Source organism: Sylvia atricapilla, chromosome 13 (genome assembly GCF_009819655.1).
Source record: "Sylvia atricapilla isolate bSylAtr1 chromosome 13, bSylAtr1.pri, whole genome shotgun sequence".
In the NCBI taxonomy this organism is placed as follows: Eukaryota; Metazoa; Chordata; class Aves; order Passeriformes; family Sylviidae; genus Sylvia; species Sylvia atricapilla.
Genome location: NC_089152.1, coordinates 17,127,864 through 17,141,790, shown reverse-complemented (window position 1 = coordinate 17,141,790; position 13,927 = coordinate 17,127,864). Strand labels below are relative to the sequence as shown.

General features: G+C 51.4%; 1 protein-coding gene and 1 long non-coding RNA gene across 2 annotated transcripts in view; both read left to right on the top strand.

Moving 5' to 3' along the window:
* The window catches only part of RBPMS2 (RNA binding protein, mRNA processing factor 2), a 48,733-nt gene that overhangs the window by 26,664 nt on the left and 8,142 nt on the right, over window positions 1-13,927 (top strand). The gene's annotated exons all lie outside the window — the stretch shown is intronic.
* LOC136366801 (uncharacterized) lies at window positions 5,212-6,607 on the top strand. Its single transcript, XR_010744586.1, has 2 exons — window positions 5,212-5,728; window positions 6,410-6,607. It is a non-coding gene; the product is annotated as an uncharacterized lncRNA (long non-coding RNA).

Here is a 13,927-nt window from a genome sequence, read left to right as displayed (position 1 = left end):
GCACTGAGGCAAGGAACACTTCGGGAATAGACAATCCAGCTGTTGTGATCCAAAAGGGGCTCTCGGCATGGCTGTGCAGGATAAACTGCTGCCCTTGCAGGTGATTAGACACACTCACAACCAGCCAGGGGGGCCAGATCCAAAACTGTCCCTGCTACAACCAGAGAGGTGGGAAAGGATTCAGGTACTCTCACACCAGCATTCATCCAGTAATGTGCTGGTCACAGGAGCTCCTGTCTCTGAGTCAGGGGTGTCCCACAGCGCTGATGCTCCCCTCATGTCCCACGTACCTTTGTTGATAGTTAAATGTGCCCAGATGCAGCTCAGTCATGCCGGTGATGATCATTGCCTTTCACTCACTTCTCCGGGAAATGTGATGAAGAACAAAGGCTTTTGCAAAGGACCAAACCCGAGAAATTCCCATCTGCTGGTCTGTGCCAGCACTGCTGCCACTGTCTACTTTCCTGTCCTCTCTCAGGCTGGAGCCTGTCATGGCTAGAGATCATTTCGGACATTACTGATGACCTGCCCATTGTTTGTCCATCAGGCAGAGAGCAATGGCCACAGCTGTGAGGAAATGTCTCAGAGAGCCCCAGCTCCATCCTGCAGCAGGATTTAGCAGCTACTGCTCCCTGCTGATTTCCACAAATCATAGAATCACAGAATTTTTAAGGCTGCAAAAGTCCTCCAAGACCATCGAGTGCATCCATTCCCCAGCTAAAGCAACATTCCCAAGCACCACATCTTTGAACAGTTCCAGGGATGGTGACTGGGCAGCCCCTTACAATGCTTGATCACCCCTTCAGGGAACGAATTTTCCCCAACACTCAACCTAAACCTCCTCTGGCACAACTTAGGGCTGTTTCCACTCATCTTGTCCCTTGTTCCCTGGAAGCAGAGCCCAACTTCCCCACCTGGCTGTCCCTTCCTGTCAGGGAGTTGTGGAGAGCCACAGGATCCCCCCTGAGCCTCCTTTACTCCGGGCTGCCCAACTGCCTCAGCTGCTCCTGGTGCTGCAGCCCCTTCCCAGCTGCATTCCCTTCTCTGGACACGCTCCAGCCCCTCAGTGTCATGAGGGGCCCAAAACTGAACACAGGATTTGAGCTGTGGCAAGAAACTGCATCTCATGCAATGTTGCTGGGATTCCCCAGGCAAATATGTGCTGTCCACCCACGTGAGGGTGCGGAGCAGGTCTCCTATGGTCAGGGATCATCACATGTGGCCAGATAAAATGATTGGCCAAGATGTATAATGATAGATGAACTCGGTAGCACCTCTGGAAGAGGCAGGTTGGGCTGACAGATGTACAGGCAGGCTCATCCAGGCCTGAAATATCACCAGGAGGGCAGGAAGAGGCAGGGAATGATGGACACCAAGCAGGGAGGAGACAACGTTCTGGCTGCCTCACGATTCCTTATTGCACAGTGCCCCCTCTCAGAAATTTTGCTTGGATATCACCACTCTCTCACAGCTCAAAAAATACCTTTGCTCTCACCCTGCCAAACATCTACTTGTTGAATTATTCCCCAACTCAGCAACAAGTCTGCAGAGACTTGGAATTGGCATCCCAATCCCCTGTGGAACAGGGGTGATAAAAACACAGGTGATAAACAATGGATGCCACACAGACCATGTAACAAAATACACCCCCAAAAGAACTGTTAGGGAAAGGTGAGGGCAGACAGGTCCCACCCCCGAAGTGATGGATGACATCCCAGAGAGGCCTTGGGACTCAAGGTGTAGCTGTGATGGGATCCCGAGCGTTATTAATTACAGGAGGTAACTCCATCGCGATTCAGAAAATACATGGTATCGGGTCAGTTCCACAAAGAACAAAAGCTGGTTTGAGCCAGTCAGGCTTTAACGGCGTCGATATTCGGGACAGTGCGATGAGAAATGCGCTCCTGGTCTGCGCTGTCAAGGCACGGAGAGTTTATCAGGAAAGCCAGGAGGTGGCATCCGAGACCTGAGCACAGGAAACCACAACGCTCCTCCTGCAGGAGCTCGACGGCAGCTCGCAGCTCGGGACAGCGGAAGAAACATGCACGCGTTCTGTCATCCACCTTCTTCCCCTCCTTGGGATGGGGAGAGCGGAGATACTGTAGGCAAAGAAGTTCTATATTAAGTTAAGAGAGGAATTTTTTTTTTCTGGTCAGCTACAGCGTTGTTATTAAAAATACACTGAATTTGAGCTGAATTTGGGATGGGATGGGGGCGTGCTGCTTCATAGTCCGAACGGGCTGAGGTGGGATTATCAGCACTCAGGCCGGTCCTGGCTTGTTCCAGCTGAGCCTGGGAATCCCCTGAGGCTGGAGCTCTTCTGGGTGCCTCTCCCATGCATAGCTCCTGGTATTACTCATTTTATTCAAAAAGAAGTGTGATGCCTTCTGGGATGACACAGCCGTGACACACTCGGCTCTCTGTCCATACGGGGAGTGGGAGCCTCCCCCGCGGGGCACTGGGCAACCTGTGCGGCTCCTTTGGCGAGTGAGCCTGAGAGGGGCAGGAGCACCGCTGTCACCTGTCGGTGCGCTGGGACAGACGGCAGATGGCACAGGAGGATTAGCACGGGACAAACTGGGATGCCTGAAGGGAGAAGAGGCCACGGCTGCACTTGCAGGTCTCAGCCCAGCACAGGCAGATCAACAAGCTGCAGCAACTCCCGGGACAGCGGAACCCCAGCTCTCGATAGAAACCTGGAAGGGTCTCCAAACATGCCCAAAATATCCTGCTCTCGTGGTCTGGGATGCTCAGATCAGGAGAAATCCCAGCTTTCTTCCTGGCTGCAGACGGGTGCAGAATGGTCCAGAGTGGTCCTTTGTTGAGGTCTTTTCCCTCAAGAAAGACCATTCGGGGGGCTTTTGGACATCTTTTTTGTCTGTGAAGGTCCTTTCAAATGGAGGGTCCCCCTCGATAAAACTCCTAAAATGGCACATAAAGAGGTTCCTCCCAAGTGAAGCCTTTTAAACTAGCGACAGCAAGTGTTTGCCCTCGATTTGAACCTTGAGATGATGAAAACGGGGTGGTTTCCCTCAATTCAAACTCATGGAACAGCACCATAAAGGGATTCTCCTTCCATTTAAACAGGAAAATAATGGAAAGCAGTGATTGCCCGCCAGGTGAGACACCCAAAACTATGAAAAAGATGTTTTCCTTCAGTTGAGACCCTTCAAATCGTATGTGAAAGGAGGATCCGCACCAGTTGAAACACAATTACGGACAAATTTTCCCCCCTCAATTTAAATCCCTTTTCTTCTCATAAGCCCACTTTTTGGAGGGAAGGAGGCACTGGGGAGGGACTGGGGGCACTTCCCGCTCCTCACTGGTCACACCTGGGGCTGCTGCAAGCTGGAGAGTGGAGAGGAGTTCCCTCCCAGTGCCCCCTTATTGCTAAGCACCGGGAGGGATGGTGAGAGCACTGGGAAGGAACTGGGAGCACTATTCCTTCCCAGGGTGTCCAAGGGCCCAGAGAAGCGGGGCCAGGAGAGATAGGAATGGGGTTGAGTAGTCCCCCCTTTACCCCGGCCCGCTCCTCCGGAGGGAGCCCACCCAGCCCCCCGCTCCCCCAAGGAGGGAGGACTCCCCAACCCCTGGGGAGGTACCCCAGTGTGGTGCGGGGAAAGCCGGAGCCCCGGCGGTGTCGGGCGGTGTTTTGAACTGCAAGGGGAGACGCCTGTCCCCGGGGGGGCTTCCAGGGAGGGTGGAGGGCGCCGGGCTCCGGCCCTTTGGGCTTTATTCTCCGGCACTCCGCGGCTGCGGGAGAAAGGACGAGAGGGGAGGATGGAGGATGGGAATGGGAGGCAGACGGGTGCTCGGGGTGTGTGAGTCAAGGACAGAGGGCAGGTAGGGGTGTTGGGCCGTTCAGGGCAGCAGGGAGAGGGTGTGGGGGGCATGGAAGGGTGGAAGGAGGAACGGGAGGATAGAGGGGTAGGGTTAGGGTGTGGCGGGGGACCGGGCAGGGGAGAATGGAGAAGCATAGAGGAAGAGAAGTACAGAAGAAAAGAGGTATAAAGAGAAAAAAAAATTATAAAAGGAAAGAAGTATAAAGACAGAGAGAGAGAGCCCAGGCCGGCCCGGCCACAGCACACCACTCTTGGTGCCGAGGGACAAATGGCTCACCGGGGCACTCCCCGCGGTTTAAATCCCCTCGGCCCCGCCCCGAGCACCTGTGCAGGTGCCGCCCGTCACACCCGTGCCGGCCCCGCCCCGCCGGTAAATCCCGGCGGATCCGCTCCGCTGTGTGCGGTGGATGCTCATCCCGGGATGCGGCGGGACCGTCGCTCGGAGCCGCGGGCCGCTCCCGGCGCTGCGCGGAGCCCAAGGCGCTGAGGTGGGGCCGGAACCGGGATCTGGGCCCGGGGATTCGGGTCCTGGTCCTGCCGGTGCCTGCTGCCGGTGCCGGGCGGAGTCGCTTGTTCCTCGGCGGGCGGGGTGTGGGTCCTGGGGCCGGAGGATCGAGCGGGATTGGGGCTGGGACAGAGCCGCTCCACGGCGAGCGCTGGCCGAGCCGGACGCTGCCGCTCCTACTCCGGCTGCAGCCGGCCTGGGCCTGGGGTCCCGCCGGGCACCACGGACCGTCCCGGCTGGGGCTGTGCAGGTGCCGGGCCCGCCAGGAGGGCGGCGTTGCCCGGAGCAGCGGCTGGATCTCGGCTGGAAGCGGGCGGGCCGCGGGAACGGCCCCGAGCCCCGAGCCCCGAGCCCCGAGCCCCGAGCCCCGGGCCCCGAGCCCCGAGCCCCGGGCCGCCGCTCCCTCAGCGCTGCCCCGCGGGGCGCCCCCTGGCGGACACCGAGCGGCGATCCCGGTGCGCGCTCCCGGCACGGCCCCGGCCCGCAGCCCCCGGTGCGCGCTCCCGGCACGGCCCCGGCCCGCAGCCCCCGGTGCGCGCTCCCGGCACGGCCCCGGCCCGCAGCCCTCACGGCATACCGAGCTCCCCCTGCCCCGGCACTCCCGAGGTCACCGCACTCCCCTGCGGACGGCAGCGCCCGCCGCCCCCTGCCCCGTGTCCGCGTCCCCGGGGGCTCCCGCCCGCCGCCGCCGAACGGCTGCAGCCGCTGGGGCCGAGGCCGGAGCTGCTGCTCCTGCTCCGACTGGGCCCGCTGTGGGACCTGCCGGGTCCCATTCCCGCTCTGCCCGCACATCTGATACCTGCCAGCTGAGATCTGATGCTCTCCTTCTTCCCCACTTCTTCTGCAGCTCGCACTCTCCAGTGGACAAACCTCTAGCCTGAAAAAGCCAGTGAAAACTTGTTTGCTCTTTATTTCCAGAGCACTGGAGATTGGCAGTTGTAAAGAGCCAAGAGGATCATCAAGTCAAACGATGAGAAGTGACCAGTCCAGCTGGGCATTGAACACAGACTCTTGGCCTTCTCAGCACCCTGCTCCAAGCACCTGAGCCAATCTCAGGGTCATGAAGAAAGTCCTGCTTGGGATGGGAATGGCTGCTGCCAGCAAGGGATCTCCTGCACAAATGCAGCTCCTTCTGCTAATGCTGCTTTACATACCAGCCCCTGCAATAGCTGTAGGGCAGAACTGGCTGCCACCTCACATGACAGCAACAAACTCTTCCCATAGCCCCGATTTTCCTGCCCTTTCCAGGATTTACCCAACAGCTGTAAATTTACTCATTCGATGTCCCTTTGCAGGGAGAAAGGAGCAAGACAGATCCTGAGGGTTCCCTTGTTCCATGGCCAAAGTTCTCCTGGAGAGTGGCAGGGAGCATTTCCTGCAGGTGAGTGTTGCCAGGCCAAAATGATTGTGGCTGCCGAGGCCAGGGCTGCTTTTCTGACCCAGAGTCCTTGGTGTCTCCTGTTCACTGCTAGCAATGTTCTTTGGTGTTTGTGTGTGTCCCAGCTGGCTGGGTGGGAGGAGGCCAGAAACCCCCAAAAGGCAACCAGCACCTCTTGTCCTTTGGATCTGCAGGGCAGGAGCTGTGCCTGCAGTGTCCTGCCCATGGCACACCGTGTGCCAAACACACATCCCAGGGATGGGCACTGGGGTGCTCAGACCATGCTGGCACAGACACAGCTAAAGGGCTGCCTGCAGCTCCTTGGCCAGGGGATGGTCTGAACAGGCACGGGGAGATGCTGCAGCCTGGACAGAGGCATCCACAGCCCAAAAGCACCTCAAGGAACAGCTGGCATTGCCTGGGAATGGCGGCTCGGGCCGTTTGCAGAGGTGCTCAGACAGCAATTCCCAGCTCTGACCTCCCAGACCTCCCACACAGTTGCTAGGTGTGTCCTGCCCACCCCAAATCCCCTCCCTTCCAGCCTGAGGACATCATCCATCAGCAGCATTTAAGCCAGGGTAATCTTCCCTCACAGAAATTAAATCCCAAGCAATAGCCCTTGGAGGTGCCTTAAAATCAAAGGTTCAAGTGGGATGAAGTTTTGTTTGGATGGATTTTTTTCAGGGAGTCAGCTGGAAGTGCAGAAGTGATGGAAAGCTTTTGCAGGTGGGTCCCACTGGAGGTGAGCTGAAGGCAGGGATGCACATCCATTTCCTGAAGGAAAAGAACTTACAGATGCCACTGCTGAGGCTCTGAAAGCAGCTGATTAATTTTTTTCACAAAACAAACAAATAATAAAAAAATTGTGCTATACCCTAGAAAGTGCCTTCTTCCTTTTGAACTTTGTGTCCTAGAACTCAAACCATTAAAAACAGAAAGCACACATGAGGTGAACAAAAGTACCAGATATTGGACAAACCTTCTAACAGGCATCATTCTGGAAAATGGTTTCTCCTAGTCTTTTTGCCTTATCCCAAGCCCTTCTTCATCCTTAGGGATCACTGCATCCATTCCAAGGCAGTTAGCAGGAAAAAGGAGCAAATGGAGACTTGGTGGCTTCCCTGGGATCTCTTCTTGGATTGCCTTGGGCAGTGACTGGGTGTTCTGCCAATTGATGGTGGCAATAGAAGGGACACAGACGCCAGTAGAAAGAATGGTCTTATTTTACTATTAAGGTTGAGGCAAAATAGAGATAAAAGGATACATCTGGTAAAACAAAAAGCTTACCACCCCTTGGCTTTAGCAACAGGTCAAAATAAGCAAGGGAATGCATCTAATCATTATTATAGGAGCGGGAGAGAGAGAGAGAGAGAGAGAGGAGTGATTAAAATCCATCACCAAATTGCCTGAATACTCCACCATCAGCCAGAGCCAAGGCACTGGGGAGCCCCATTCTGCAGCCAGGACCTGGAGAATCCTTTTGGCAACTGGGAAAATCCTACGAGGTGTGTCCACCCGTAGCTGAGGTCTCCAGTTCATCCAAAAAGGGGTCCAGCTTTAGAGGCTCAAAATGACAAGTCCAAATTACTTGTTTAGTTTTTGTGCAGAAAACATCAGGTTCTGATGGCCTGCTTCCCAACCAGCTGGGGCCAGGGCTTGTCCAGAGCCCAGACCACAGCAGGGAAGGTTTTGCCTAAAATATTCCACTGACAAGTCTCTAGGGATAGCTGTAGGGAGGATTTCTTGATACACCCTACACAAAGTTATACAAACAACTCTACAACAGGCAGTTTGGCATTAAGAACAACTAATACTAAAGTTTTGATCACTTATTTTTAACTAAAGTGTCTTGATGGTATTAATAGCATTATGCTCAAGGTTCATCTTGTAAGTCAACTTAGGCTTAGGCTGCTGTTCAGGCCTTAGCATATTAGACACAAACAGTGTGCCTTTTCCATGGGAAACTAAACTCACCCCTGAGGTTCCTGCTGTCAGTTTGTAGGAGGCATTTGGCACTCTAAGGGCAGCCAGGGTTCCAGCTGGTGGCAGCTTGCATCTGGGAGAAATCTTGTTCTGTTCATAATTTAGTCTATAGAGTGTTTTTTCCTGTGATGTTCTACCATTCCCTCAATTTCTCATGCTCCCTGGGCATGGCATAGCATGCCTCATCTTCTGGGCTTCATCCACTGGGTTTCTTCAGGTGGGATTCACCTGGTGGCCTTCATCCATTGGGCATCATCCCTGGGCTTTGTTCATTTGGCTTCACCTGCTGAGCTTAATTGGGCTGACACATTCCTTTCATGCTCTTCTGGGTGCCAGAAGTCAATCTGACCTCCTGGTTCTCTCCTGGGTTCCAAGTCTCCATGCTGCTTACCCAGGACATGAGTTCCAGCAGGCAAAGGGCGAGTGGCAGCTTGTGCCAATGTGGTAAAGCCAATGGAGCAATTGATTAAGGCCAATTGCTACCAATGGCAGCAATTACTGATTGTCAGGGCAGGCTGGTCCCAGCACTGATGGGTTTCCATCACTTCCCTCCCCTTTGTCCTTGGCGTCATGCTGAGGGCTGGGTTGGTTGCTCAGGGCTCTATGGCTGACAACATGGTTCCCCTCATGGGACAGCTACAAGTGCTCTTCTCTCTGGTGGCAAAGACTGCCTTCCCCAAACTAGAGTCATTCAGATCGTGCTGGAGTTTTCCAGGGATCTGTCACCCCTAAGGATCATGAGCAAGGTTTTGGCCGAAGAGCCTGATCCTTGCAAATCTCTGGGAAAGGCTGTCAGCTACTCTCTGTCCAGTTGTCAGCCTGAGCTGGATCATTCTTCCCTCAGAAAGAAGTGTTATGGCCACACAGCTCCAAATATCTGCCACCTCCTCCCTGCCAGGGGTTGGTTCATTTCTGCCAGCGCTCCCAGGAGGTCTCTGCAGGTGGGTGACCCTGTGTGGCATTTCCAAAGCTGCCTGCTGGTGCAGGTGGATGCCAATTGACTGATACCAGCACCGTTCCTGGGGAACAAATCCTACTAAGGCAGACAGTCTGAGCCTTCATTGTCACAGCAGGGCCCCTGATGGGGTGAGAAACACCTGATAATATCCCCCACATCACAAAAGCCTCCTGTAGCTTCTCCAGCCCTCCTGACAGACCTGCAGCCATACCTCTGCTTCCCAAATCCCACCTGGATGCAATGAGGAAATATGTGGAGGGGCTGGAGCACCAGGAGCAGCTGAAGGAGCTTGGGGATGCTCAGCCTGGAGGAAAGAAGGCTCAGGGGGATCTTCTGCACAACTCCCTGACAGGAGGGGCAGACAGGTAGGCATCAGGCTCTGCTACTAGGGAACAAGCGACAGGATGAGAGGAAATGGCCTCAAGTCACACCAGGGGAGGGTTAGATTGGATATTAGGGAAAATTTCTTCATTGAAAGGAGGGTCAAGCACGTGAACAGTATGTCCAGGGCAGTAGTGGAGTCAACATCCCTTGAAGTGTTCAAGAATTGTGTGGATGGGGCACTTGGGGACATGGTTTAGTGTTGAACACAGTAGAGTTGGGGGAACAGTTAAACTGGATCATCCCAGAGGCCTTTCCCAACCTAAATGACTCCATAATTCTGTGATCCTGTTCCAGCCTTGCCTTTGTGCCCCAAGCACATTAAAATGCTGATGAGGACCAAACAGGGTAAAATTTGATTAATTAAACACCCCTGGTTTAGGTTGTCACTCTGGTGTAGCATTTCAATGTGGGCTGAGAATCAGCAAGAAAATATTGCTTTTTCATGGAAGTTGACACATGTAGGTAGTTGCCTCTTTAGGGGCAATTTTTGGGAATTGGAGAGAAATTTTTCTCATGTGGATCAGCCTGGCTGTGTATCCTTCTGAAACGCAAATCAAAACTGGATTTGAACAGAGCATTTTGACATGGACCTACTTCCTTAATATTTACCAAGGAAAATTTTACATGGAAATCCATGGACCAACAGGACCACTGTGCCTGTTGTCTTGGTTTCCTTTCCAAAAAAACAAAGGGGAGGGGGAAAGAAAAAGAAAAAAAATAAAGCAAATCCTGAAAAATTTGTCCTTGTCACAGATCCAAAAATTCCAGGGTATCTCTTGGACAATGTGCTGAGTTCCTGTGAGGGATTTGGCTTTATTAAATAGACATGGAAAGCTTATATCCAATGTATGTAAAAAAATGTATAGATGGAACCTTAAAAGCTATGTGAGCATTAGTGAAGGCTAAAAATCCTCCTCACAGTTAAAAATTACTATTTTTCATTTCTGATGGAGAGGGCCGGTGTCTGGGGAGCAACTTTGTTGGGAAATGAGAGGAATTCCAGTTGGATACAAGGGAAAAAATTTACATTGAGAGTGGCAGAGTGACTGGACAGGGTATGGAGCAGTGCTGAAGGTGTCTCTTCATCCTTGGAGACCTCCAGAATTGCCTCCAACTCAAACTTTCCCTGTTTTTTGCAATTTAGGGGACATTGCATGGGAGAGGGGTAACTCTGGCCAAACTGGTCTCTCAGGCCACAGTCAGTGGTCATTTATCACTCAATAAATGAGGAGGAACAGATATTTTTGCTTTAAAAAATAGTTTCTAGCTAGAATGAATAATGTCTATTGCTTTAGGGATTAAATATATGACACTGAATGCAGAAAGTGCTTTCCAGAAGGTTTAAACCTTTCTAGAGCGTTCGAGCACTTCTTGGTGTTCTCTTCATGCCTGCCCTTTACAGCTACTTTTAATCTGTTTGTATTCTTACAAAAGATTATTACAAACAGACACACAAATCCTAAGCCAGTAAGTACACCTTGGATTTCTAAAGAAAATATGTTGTGGTGAAGAAAAAGGTGATCTCCCAGCAGTGTATGTTTGTGCATGGGATCAGACTAAAGCTGCCATGCATGGAAGGTTCTTGAGATAGAAAGTGAAAGCAAATGCTGATGACAGAAGGTGCTTTGGGGTGAGCACTGAAAAAACAAAAGGTTTTCTCATGTTTTTCTCAGTGGAAATAATCAGAACTATGGGCTTTTCCTTTCTGGGCAAAGTTTTAGGCATGAATGCAGCTCCAAGGATGGAGAGGGTCTGATCAAAGCCAACATCAGAATGAGAAAGGGGAGACTTGGGCAGAGCTGTTCAGAGTAAAAACATCCCTGAGTCCAATGCTTTGTGCAGTGGACTGTGGAAAATAGGATTTTTGTAACTACTTCCATTTAATTTCATGTCTCTTCCTCCAAGCATAGCTCTGCACGAATGAGGCAGGATGCAAGGCAGCATTTTGGGACAGTCCCAGAAGAAAAGCCAAATGGTGGAGCACTGCTGGAGAAGTGAGGAACAGCATGTCCAGAGCCTGTGATGAGAGATGCAAGGAGAGGAGACATCTCCTCCCTGAGACAAAGGAGCAGGGATGAACACCTTCCCTTGGACAAGCTGTTCCACAAAAGGATCCCAAAAAGAGCAGAGGACTTGACTGGGGTGAACCAGCTCCATGTCAGCACAGCAAACCGTGTGGGGCCTGAGTCATGCCCAGTAGCAGATCTCAAGGATTGACACGTCTCAGAAATGCCAACCGGAGTCAAGAAAGCATTCAACACCCTTTGTTTTGTACTTAGGGAGATGTGCCTTGAGGTGCCCTGACTTGCCCACAGAAATCCCACTGCTGCTCAAAGCAGAGCCTTTGGGTAAACACAGGCAAACCCAACCTGCTCAGTGGATTCTGGGGCTACAGGGACACACAAGTCCAGAGAGTGCACCTAGGTACACCTTCCTTACCTCCCACTCCCATGGATGTTGGATTGATTTACATATCCCTTCTCTCCATCACTTGCATTCCACTCTTTTATTCCTTTTTTAGGCTCTCCTGCTACAGCAATATTTCTGGTCACTATGAAAAGATGTGTAAAGAAACAGGCCAGATGGTTTAGATAATTCTGAAAACATTCCTCTAGGGAAGAGCAAATACAGCAGCATTGATGCTTATGTGACTGAGGCCTTTAGGAGCAAAGCTTGAGCTGAATCCCATGTTCTGCTGATTTGTACCAACAAGTAGATAATTGAATCATGGAATCGTGGAATATTCTGACTTAGAAGGGATCCAGTCCAGCTTCTTGCCCTGCATAGGACAACCCAAGAATCCCCCCATGTATCTGAGAGCATTGTCCAAATGCTCCTGGTGATAGTCCACAACATGCAGCCCGTGAGCCTGAGGAACTGGGACAGTGCTTGGCTTTGGCTCCCATGGAGGCTGGAGAGGAAGTTTCCAGAGGAATTCTGGCAGTCTCTTGAATGAAACGTGTCTGTAACATCAGTAAAATTATACTTCAGAGAGAAGGGGATCAGAGCAGGTAGGTGGGGGCACAGCAACACCACTAAGAGAACAATGCTGGTGCGTGGATATGGAAGGGTGGGATTTGTCTGCTTTTGGGGTGGCAACGTCAGAGAAAAGAAGGAAGCAGTATGGGAGGCTTCAAAATTGATTACCAAGAAGATTCTGCTGATTGTAAAGCAGTTGTAAAACCACAAAGACCTGGGAGAAGAGAGAAGGGCTCTTTGTGGGCACACAGAGTAGGAGTTAGTCGCAAAGCAAAGCAGAGATTCTGTGGGTTATCGCAAGAGGGAAATTGGCCAGTGAACAGCAAAACAAATTTGATTTCAACAGAACCCATTTATTGTTTACATTACATGCCAGATATAGATTTTAGGTCTACTGTCCACGTGGGCACGCATCTCTGGGTTGGCTAAGCTGCTTCTTCATGAGGGCAGGCACACATCCAGGACATCCAATTGGTCAAGTGTCCATCATCACGTTATGCTTCCTCTATCTAGGCTTCACATTTTTTTCAGACAGTTTCTCAGGCTCTCTTCTTGTTTTTGATCCTGTTATTTTCTCAGTAACCTTGATGAATTCCTGAGAGCTCTAAGAACAAAACTGCAAGTGGTTTGATAATATTACTCACGATCAGTTTGGCTGGTGCCCCAGAATGGCCTGTTATACAGATACATTGCTACAGGTCATGACCCCGACCCTGAACTCCACTAAATTCCTGGTGATTCTTGCAGTCTTCATCCTGCCCTGGCATAGCTTGCTAGTCTCCAGCATGACTCACACAGCTACAGGATTTACTGGAAAGCACACACAAAAAAATTAGGTAGACACATTGCTGCAGTGTCAACTACCAACCTATCCCAGATCCATTACTGCCATTCAGACAAAGCTCAGTTGCAGAAGGGTTTGATTGTGAGCTCTGTATTTCTTGGGGTGAACACACAGTGCAGAAGGACTGTCAGCCACTGTGCTCCTGTCCCACCTCAGGCTTGGGACAGGGTGGTTGTCCTGCAGGGAACAGCCACCTCTCCCAGGAAGAGGGATCACACACACCTTCATGCTCTTAAAAATCTGGCGCTTGGTGCCTAAATGTTTGTCTCACGCGGACATGTCAAATTATTTCCTGAGTGGAGTTTCCTTGGGGACAGTTGTGTTAAACATTAATTGATGGGACGATATGAGGTGTCATGCCTTATCAGCAGGCAGAGCAGAGATCACGGTGGACAAGGAAGTCAGGGCTGAGGATGACTTCTGTGGAAATCACAAATCTGGGTAGGCAAATAACTCTGTGATTAGTAAATACTCGACTGATGGAGTCATGGCATTTATAGAAGAGGTGGAGGGAACATGGCATGTACATGAGGGGGTGGATGAAAGTCTCGACCCAGAACAGAACAATAATGCAAAAACCTACAACCAGCAGCCACAAAGGCTCCCAGGGGCTTTCTTCTCCCATTGGATTTTTGATCATTATTTCAGAATCTAATTGTCCCACTTGGAGCTCTCCATAGGATTACTGAACTTCATCCCAATCCAGATTGAGTGGTAGGTCACTACCTTACACAGCCCTACCACTTAAGGCCCCTTTGGTTCAGAGGGGAGATGAAACTGTCACAGGATGGTGGCTTTACAGCTGAGGTACAGTTATCACAATTAGTACTGTAGTAACTAATTGAGTTATTCTTCCAATTGTGTCAAAGGGGATAGTAGGTCTTGGACAGGCACCTTAGAATTTTGTATGTCAGTTTGGGAGAAAACACTTTGATCTAGCTTGTCAGAAATAAAATTATGGTGTTGGGATGTGGAAGAAGCTCCAGAGCCATCCTGTTGAGGGTGACAACACCTCCTATGCGAACACAAGAATCCTTTATAAGGCAACTAAGGG